This window comes from Canis lupus, chromosome 14 (genome assembly GCF_011100685.1).
Source record: "Canis lupus familiaris isolate Mischka breed German Shepherd chromosome 14, alternate assembly UU_Cfam_GSD_1.0, whole genome shotgun sequence".
NCBI classification, from domain to species: Eukaryota; Metazoa; Chordata; class Mammalia; order Carnivora; family Canidae; genus Canis; species Canis lupus.
The window spans coordinates 43,781,653-43,790,082 of NC_049235.1; the positions used below are offsets into that span (position 1 = coordinate 43,781,653).

The following is an 8,430-nucleotide window of genomic DNA, read 5'->3' on the forward strand; positions in this document are numbered from 1 at the left end:
CATGATCTGAGCTGAAGGCAGATGTTCAACCACTGAGCCACTCAGGTGCCCCTCTATCCATTTATCTATCCACTCATCCAGGAAACATTCTCTGGTAGGCATTCCTTTGCCACCCCACCCTCACCCCTCCCCATCACCACTGACCTCTTGCCCAGGGGCTCCCCCGCCCACAGGCTGTGGCTATTATTTCCTGACCCCGTGTCTGACCTTTCACATCTGCTCCTGGCCAAAGTAACCCCCGGCAGGATAACTGATTTCCTGCTTTGTAGATGGTCACGATAGGTGCTGGTTCTCAAAACCCTTACCCCCGTCAGCCCATAACACTGGCAGGAACCTCACCCTTACAAAGAATTGGCAGTCCTCACATTCTACACTTGCAACACACTAAAGCTTTATTTGATTATAAACTTGAAGGAAGAAAGGGAACCAGTCCGCAATGAGTGCATTCCCCGGGTCAGGCATTTTCCATAATAGCTCACAACCATCTGAATCTGGTAAAATCTTAACAGCAAAAGTAGCTAATAGTTATTATTAAGTACTGCTGTGTTCTAGATTTTATGCTAAGTGATGAAGACACAGGCTCAGAAGGGATAAGTGCTTCCTAACTCTCCCAGTGTCACATAATCAGAGTGTGGCAGTGTGGACGTTCAAACCGGCTCAGCTGACCCTCGTCACCTTCCACTTCGACCTCCCAAAACAGACATTGGTCATGAGCTTTGGGGACCCAGTGGAGGGAAGAAAATGATTGCTCTCAAGGAAATTCTGAGGGTAGGGCCCTCTTCGGGGGAGCCTACCTGTACCCTGCCGTTGACCTCTGCTCTCATAAACCCTGGGCTCCTCCTGAACCAAATGCTATAAGGTTTTTTCCTTTTAGGCTTTCACTTATGTCAGGCACGTTCTTCTGTAAGTGCCCCCAAGAGCAGCAGGGATTTATGGGTCTTTTTTGTCTCTGCCTCCCTCCCTAGCTCTTCCTGGTACTTGACCTGAACAAGATTAAAGGTGTTTCATAAATTCATACAGTTTCATTAGCACCCGCTTGGGTCCCCACCAAAAAAACCTTACCACTTTGTGGGATTGAGTACCCTATAGCTATTCTGTTTTACAGATGAGCATTTTGAAGTCCAGAAAAACAGAATGGCTAGAGAGAGAAGAAGTGATAGATGTCCCGAGGGTTCACTCGTGAGTATGCACGTGCTCACAGTACAGGCTGGCCTGGCACTTGCAGAGAGGACAGGGGGCTGTGGCGACAGCGGCTGCAGTTGTCCTGGGCAGGGGGGGCTGGTTCCCAGGAGGGAAGGCGGAGCCCCTCAGTAGTAGGCTCCGGCCAGATCAGCTTCCAGGGCCGGTGAAGGCCAGAGCAGCTTCCTGAAGAACTCATGAGTGACGAGTGACATGCGGGGAGCCCCGGGAAGTAGAGAGGGATGGAGGGAGAGAAAAAGGGAAAGGAACCTATTTTGTTTCTCTAAAGCCCTGTCACTCCTGAGAGGACCATCGTGTTTCCTGTTTGGCTCTCCTTACTGCGTTCTTGCAAGGACCGTGATGGAGGTAGCTGGGTGGCTGCTCTGGGTCACCTGCTCTCCTCTCCACGGGCCTAGGAGTGTGGGAGGGACTGCAGGTTGGTTCCCTTCCCACCCCATACTCCTTCCCGAGGTGTCTCATCCATGCCTGTGGTTTCAGTTATGGCCACACCTGTGCTTCCTCCACCGCACCCTGCGCCGTGAGGACCACCGTGAGGGAGCTTTTAGCAAATGCTGCTTGCCCGCCCTGTCCCAGACCGACTAAGTCAGAATCTCAGAGATGGGCCTGGCTATCAGAATTTGTCACCCACTCTTGTGCAGTCAGGGTTGGGAACTGCCGAGTCCTCCTCTGGTTTCCCTTTCTTCCAGCTGCCACCTGCCCTTGAAGCTTCCTACCTATCCCCTTTGCACCTCTTCTTGTCTCCTCTTAGGATGCCTCCAGCTCAGTTTGCCTGAGTCAGGTTCATCATCTGTACACCCCATCTCACTCCGCAGTGAAGCCTGTTTCTCCCTCGGGGCTCCACCCAGCAGTGCAAGCCGGAAACCTGAGGGCGGACCTGCCTCCTTTGTCCATTTGCTTAGTGTCTAATTGCCGCTCCATGGAGATCTGATTCAGCACCTCGGACAGAGAGACATAAATTAGTGGTGCCCCAGCGTCCAGAGAGCATAGAAGTTTCTCTAGTTTCCCTCTTTCTCTCATAAGAATTTGTATGGACCATTCAGGATGGTGTGGCAGCTCCATAACCAGCGGGGTCCCAGGGTTCCTCCTCAATCGGGTGCATTTGCTCTCCTTCGTAAGCAGCCTTCTTCTCCTTGTCCAACATGGTGTTCTCATCCTGACCATCATGTTCCCGTTGCAGCCAGTGGGAAAGGGCAAAGGGGAAGAGGAGGTCATGCCTCTCCCTTTGGGGGTACAAACTGAATGTTGTTCACATCACTTCTGCACATGTCCCATCGGGCAGGATGTAGTCACAGGCTCATACTCAGCCATAAGAGAATCAGGGAAACACAATCCTACTGACTTCATCTCCTCAAATGGTGTCCAGTCCCCCCACTTCTTTCTACCTCTCCCACCATCCCCTTAGTACAAACCATAATCTCCTTCCACATCTCCTGCCACAGCCTCCTCATCTCCTCACCTCCTCCAGCCTGGTTTGTCCTTTGCATCCTGGTGTGATATCATTTCAATGCAAAGGAGACCTGATCATCTGTTTAGCAGCTTCTTACTGCTCTTAGGATAAAGCCCCAGGGTCTTTCTTGACCCTTCATCAGCCCCAAGACTCTCATGATCTGATCTGCCCTCTGGCCTCAAATCAAAGCCTCCCTCCCTTGCTGTCCATCCTCCAGCCACACTGGTCCAAGTCCCGGGGGTTGAGCACAGACAGCTTCATCTCTACTCATGGCCTTTGCTACTTTCACTGCTGCAGCATTCTCCCCTTCCCATCACCTCCTACCTTCTCCTGTTTCCCTGTATTTGTCCCGCAGATGGAAGAAAAACTGACAGTTGCCCTGAAAAACTCCCCTGACCCCTTGAATGAGATCAGATCACCCAGTCCCTAGGCTTAGGGCACCCTATTCTTTTATTTTGGCATTGCAGGTTGTATTATATTGTTAGTGTGATCATTGCTTAGGTTGTGTGTACCCAGCTGACTGTAGGCTCCAAGAAGTTAGGACCATTGCACTGCCTGTACGGTGCCTGGCATGGTGCCTAGCCCACAGGATATCTTTCCTAAATGGTGGTTGCTCTGGTGAACATTGAGGATTGTAGAAGTATGAAGAGTGATTCCCAGGTTTTTGGCTTATCAAGGAGATGAATGTGGCACCATCTGTGGAGATAGGGCACCAGGAAGGGGTGAAGACTGGGTCAGTATCTTGCATTTAGTGTTGGAAATGCTGGGCTGAGATGTCAAGTAGGCTATTGGACATATGGATATGGACTCTGGGGAGATGTCCCACTTGAGTCAATTGACATGAGGGGGGATTCTCCACCTGACCCAAGGTTATCATAAGTCAAGCCCACCAGAAAGGCAGCCATTTAGGGCAAGGGGTGTGTGGGGGGGAATCCTGGCAACATGTTCAACTTTAAGTGGGGCAAAATGGGAAGGAAGTACCAGAATAACTCCCCACTCTAGTTCTCCCTACCAGATATTCTCAGAAGGGCTTGCTTAGAGGCCCCTTAGCCTGTCCAGGAGACTGAGGTTCTGAGTAGCATGTATGGTGAGCATGGGAAAGCTGGAGCCTGTGCCCGCCCACCTGGTGATGGTGTATACCTCTCGCTCCGCTCCACACCCACAAGCAGTCTAGCTCAGCAAACACAGATGGAGTATCTACGGAATGCCAGGCCCCATGGGGATCAGTAATGACAGTGCTGGGGAGGGGCAGGGAAGTAGAAGTAGTACTAGCTAGTGCTTGCAGAGGACTCACTCACACCAGACACCATCCTGGACACCAACTATTTAAACACATTTGATACTTGGGACAACCTTATGGCATAATAATATGCTATTCTTCACATTTTACATCTAGGAAAACTGTGGCAACCAAAAATTAGAAATAAGACCACAGCGACTGAGTGGCAAAAAGAAGACTTCTTTGCTTAAGCAAGCTTAGAGGTGTGGGACTATCTCCTTGTAATAGTGGCGATAGCTATTGTCACTACTATTGGATGGGTAGGCCCACAAAGGGGTTTCTGGCGAACATAATGCTTCTTACCAGCACTCAGTCACCCCCCACGTATATCCTCAGTAGTTTTCATTGAAACTTCTTGCCTTCTCTCAGAAAGCCTGGAGGTGGGTGGTGGGCTAATGTTGGCAAAACAGTTTTGAGGCCATTCCCCTTGCAAACCCTGCATAGACAATTTCCCAAAATGATTCTCAAGGGGGTAGAGAGTGGGCAGTGCTGGAAATGGATAGGAATTTTATATAAAGATTTTATTTGAGAGAGAGAGAGAGAGAGAGAGAGAGAGAGAACATGAGCAGGAAGGAAGGGCAGCAAGAGAGGGAGAGGCAGGTTCCCAGGACCCTGGGATCATGACCTGAGCTGAAGGCAGACTCTTAACCGACTGAGCCACCCAGGCACCCTACATAGGAATGTTTTTAACGTCACAATGACTGGGCAGTGCCCTTAGCATTTAGAACTGGCCTCAAGACGCCAAATGATTTGCATTGCAAAAAACAGCCTGGCAATATCCTAACCAAAAAGCCCCGGTATTGTCCTCCTTGAGAAATGAATGTGGGGTTATGTGACTGAAGCGTCAGTTAGAAGCAGTGCTGTGACCCAGATTAGCAGGCAGGCCTCTTCCCATCAGTCAAGAGTGCTCTGCAGGGCATATTCCCACCTGTCACTGAAAGAGAATGAGTCCCAGTGGGGGAGATTTGGATGAAGCACTGGACAAGGAAAGTTGTGGAGGGGGTAGAGCATCTTTCCCTGCCATCCTGGCTCCACTGGCCCTGTGAGGTGTAGCTGGCACAGCACCCCCACTGTGGCCTACAGTCTCTCCCTCCTCTGTTCAGATGATTGCAGTTGAGAGGTCTGTGGGTCCATCCATTTCTTCCAGGCAGGACTCCCTTGACCTTCCTGGGACTGAGCGGGGTGTGTGTGTGTGTGTGTGTGTGTGTGTGTGTGTGTGTGTCTATGTGAGAGAGAGAGAGAGAGAGAGAGACGAGTTATATGCCTAAGGGGGAAGGCTCTTTCTAGAAGAAGACTGTTGTTCCTCCACCTTGGAGATGCTGAAAGAAGTGCAGGGAATAAACAAAGACTCAAATTTATTTGTTACTTGAGCTGGTATAGAGTTCCTCCTTGAAAAGTGCCAGGCTCTCTAAGGAAAAACAATGACCTCTTGCAAGACGCTAAAACCAGCCATGCTGAAGACAAGACAGGGGGTGACAGAGAAGAGGAAAGAGTGCAGTTGAGGAAGGGAAGTTGGGAGACCCGTTTGTGTAGGTGGCCACTGCCAGGCTTACAGACATTCACCGATATTGGCCATCATCAAGGTCAGCATCCCTATGGCCACTCTACCTCCACCACCACCAGGACCAGCTCCTCCATCACTCCACCCAACTCTCTTGCCACAGTCAGTGTCTCCATCTTCACTGTCTGGGTCAGGTTAAACCCTGGTCCATTGGCCTCCTTCCACATTCTCTTTCTCATACTGGAAAGAGCCTAGGGTGGAGCAGAGCTACCTCTGGACAGAAGACCCTTCCGAGAGTCTGGACTTTGAGCGGGAGTTCAGCTCAGGCCTTCATAATTGTGAGTTTCCAAAAGCCAATGTGTCTCAGGGGGCTCTATCTTACCATTTTAAAGAATCCTACTAGTCATTTGGGTTCTTTGAGGTAAAGCCTATTTTCAGAGATCTGTGTGCTCATTAAGGAGGAATCCACAGGGGGGATCAGGGATTGGTCTTGGATTAGGGCAAGGGGTTACAAGTCAGTCTGTGGTCAGGGCAGAGGTTTCCTCTGAGACTGGGATTAGAGACTAATTTGAGACACGGTCAAGGGTCAGTGTCCAGATGGGTCAAAGTGCTGACTGGGACTGAGCCAGTTCTCAGGGTAGAAGATCATCAGGTGTCCATTAATTGAACCTCTTATATGCAAAATTTCTTACAAAGTGCCACCATTATTCGGGGTCAATCCATTTCCTTGAGGGATTCCTGCACCCTCCAGTCCCCTTGCCACCATTGCCCTTTCAGCTCTTAGTCCTCTGGGGCTCAAAATGCAGCCATACTCCTGCGCTGGGGGATAGACTGCAGAAAAAGATGGAGAACATTCTGAATCCAAAGCCCTCCGCAGCCTGAGCCTGCAATTGGAGGAGAGGGCACAGCCGGGCCTGGTGCCTAGCCAGCCCTGGCAGCTGGATGGCCAGTTGTAATGGGATTAGGGCTGGCCATGCCCGCCCCCCCCCCCATACTCCGCCCCAAACCTCTCCCTCCCGTTCTCCCCCCTGCATCCTGATTAGGATGCAGCCCTCGGCTCTACCTACCCCGCCAGCCTCATTGTCTCAAGCAGAGCCAGTGCCTAGCAACCCTCACAGGGGAGCCCTTTCCCACCACCGCCCTGGCCCCTGGCCCTGCCCCTCCTCTTCTGAGCACCGGCACCACTTGTGTTTTCGTCGCTGCAAAGGAGCCAGGGAAGCAAAGCCAGCTGGGCTCACCACGTTCTCCCAATGACCCGATTCCAAGAGTCTCTTCTGAAATTCTGGCCCTCCTTTCCAAGATTCCTAGGTCCTATCAGCCATTCTCAGATGACATTCTGAGATTCCAGAGCTCCGTTCTGGAATTCTCCAAATCCTAGAGTCCATTCTAGGAATCTATGAATTCTAGAATTGCAAAATTTTATGACACGGTCTCAGACCACTGAATTGTATTCTAGGATTTGGCTTTGGTGTTACAGAGGGCTCTGTGGTGCCAGAGTGGGATCATGAGCCAGGGTGACAGAGGTTAGAAGATGATGAGGGCCTGGGAGCTGCATTTTATTCTCCAAGAGCATGGAGATCAATGAAACTGCCGCCTGGGAAGAAGGAAGGTGGGACTCCCTCCTGGATTCCACAAACAACTCTTCAAGCCCTCTAGGTGCTGAAACAGAGTAACGAGCAAAGGAGGAGCCTGCCCTTGAGCAGCTCCCACTCTCTTGGGGGAGACAAATATTGAACAAATAGACAAATAATACCACGTTGTACAAAGTGCTATAAAGAAAGAAAGCAAAAAAAAAAAAAAAAAAAAAAAAAGAAAGAAAGCAAACAAAGAATTAATACTTTATTGTACTTACCCTGTGCTAGACGCTGTCCTAATGCTTGACATATCTTATTTAGATTTTATAACACTGTGAAAAAGTAGGTGCTATTCTTTAGTCCCACTTTAGAGATGAGAGAATTGAGGCACAGAAGGTTGCATAATTTGTCCAAGTGGCAGAGCTGGGACTTGAACCCAGCAGTTTGCCTCCAAAAATCTATGCTTATCCACTGTGTTGTAATGCAGGGTAAGAGGGTAGAGAGTGATGGAACGAGAGTGCTGTCACACTGAGGGGGAGCGGGGGGTGGGCAGGGACATTTGACCAGAAACTTATCGGAAGGCGAGGGGGTGATGCATGTGTCTGTCTGGGGAGTAAGCCAGGTCTCTTCTTGCAATGTGGAGGACCCATGTTCTCTATGTTCCAAGGCTGGAAAAAGGCTTCTCATGGGGGACCTGGTGGGAGGGGGTAGGCTCATGGAGGTGCTTGTCTCTACGGCCATAAAAGTCCCCTTTGCTCACCCTGGCCAGATTCCCTTGTGTCCTCTCCTCCTTGGTCATGCAGATGAGTCCCTTCCTTTCCAGAGAAGTGTCCTCTGAACACAAAGGAAAGAACTAAAAGAGACAATCCTCTCATGACAGGACCAATCATCATGGCTAATTCTGAGTAATTAGCAACCCTCCCTACCACCTTGTCAGGCTGTGGGTGGCCCAGAGTGAAAGTGAGTGACACTGTGAGGACTAAATCCCTCTGAGAAGGAAGGGGGAGTGGTGAGGAGTGGTCAGTGGGGGGAGGAGGCCAAGCATCCTTGACCATCCACGCACACCTGGCCTCCTGATGGTGTTCTCAGTCTGTCCTGCCTATAGACACAGGCTAGGGAGTGTAGACAGGGGTACATCAGGGACAGTGGGATCAAGACAAGTGAGCATGAGTTCTGGCTTTATGATTATGCTATTAGCGTCTTTGAGCAAGTTACTTCGCCTCCCTGAGGCTTGTTGTCTTCATCTATAATCCTGGGGTAATCCTAATCCCTAATCCTTCAGCTTTATGATGACTCAAAGAGCTAATGAAATAAGTGAACAGGGTGCCTGGCATATAGTAAATGCTCAACAAGTAGAAGTGCTCATCAGTGGTTCACCTTCGTCCTCTGTTGCCTTGGATGACTTGGAACAGTCCTTTGTTCTCTCTGG

General features: G+C 50.3%; 1 long non-coding RNA gene across 2 annotated transcripts; it reads right to left on the minus strand.

Annotated features, from left to right (window-relative positions):
* Positions 1–374: 374 nt before the first annotated feature.
* LOC111098817 lies at positions 375–6,796 on the minus strand. Of its 2 annotated transcripts, XR_005369223.1 has the most exons (3): positions 6,666–6,775; positions 6,120–6,258; positions 375–3,343 (listed from the first exon to the last, which is right to left on the minus strand). It is a non-coding gene; the product is annotated as an uncharacterized LOC111098817 (long non-coding RNA). The 2 variants fall into 2 exon arrangements; XR_005369222.1 differs by lacking the exon at positions 6,120–6,258 and having other exon boundaries at positions 6,666–6,796.
* Positions 6,797–8,430: the final 1,634 nt, after the last annotated feature.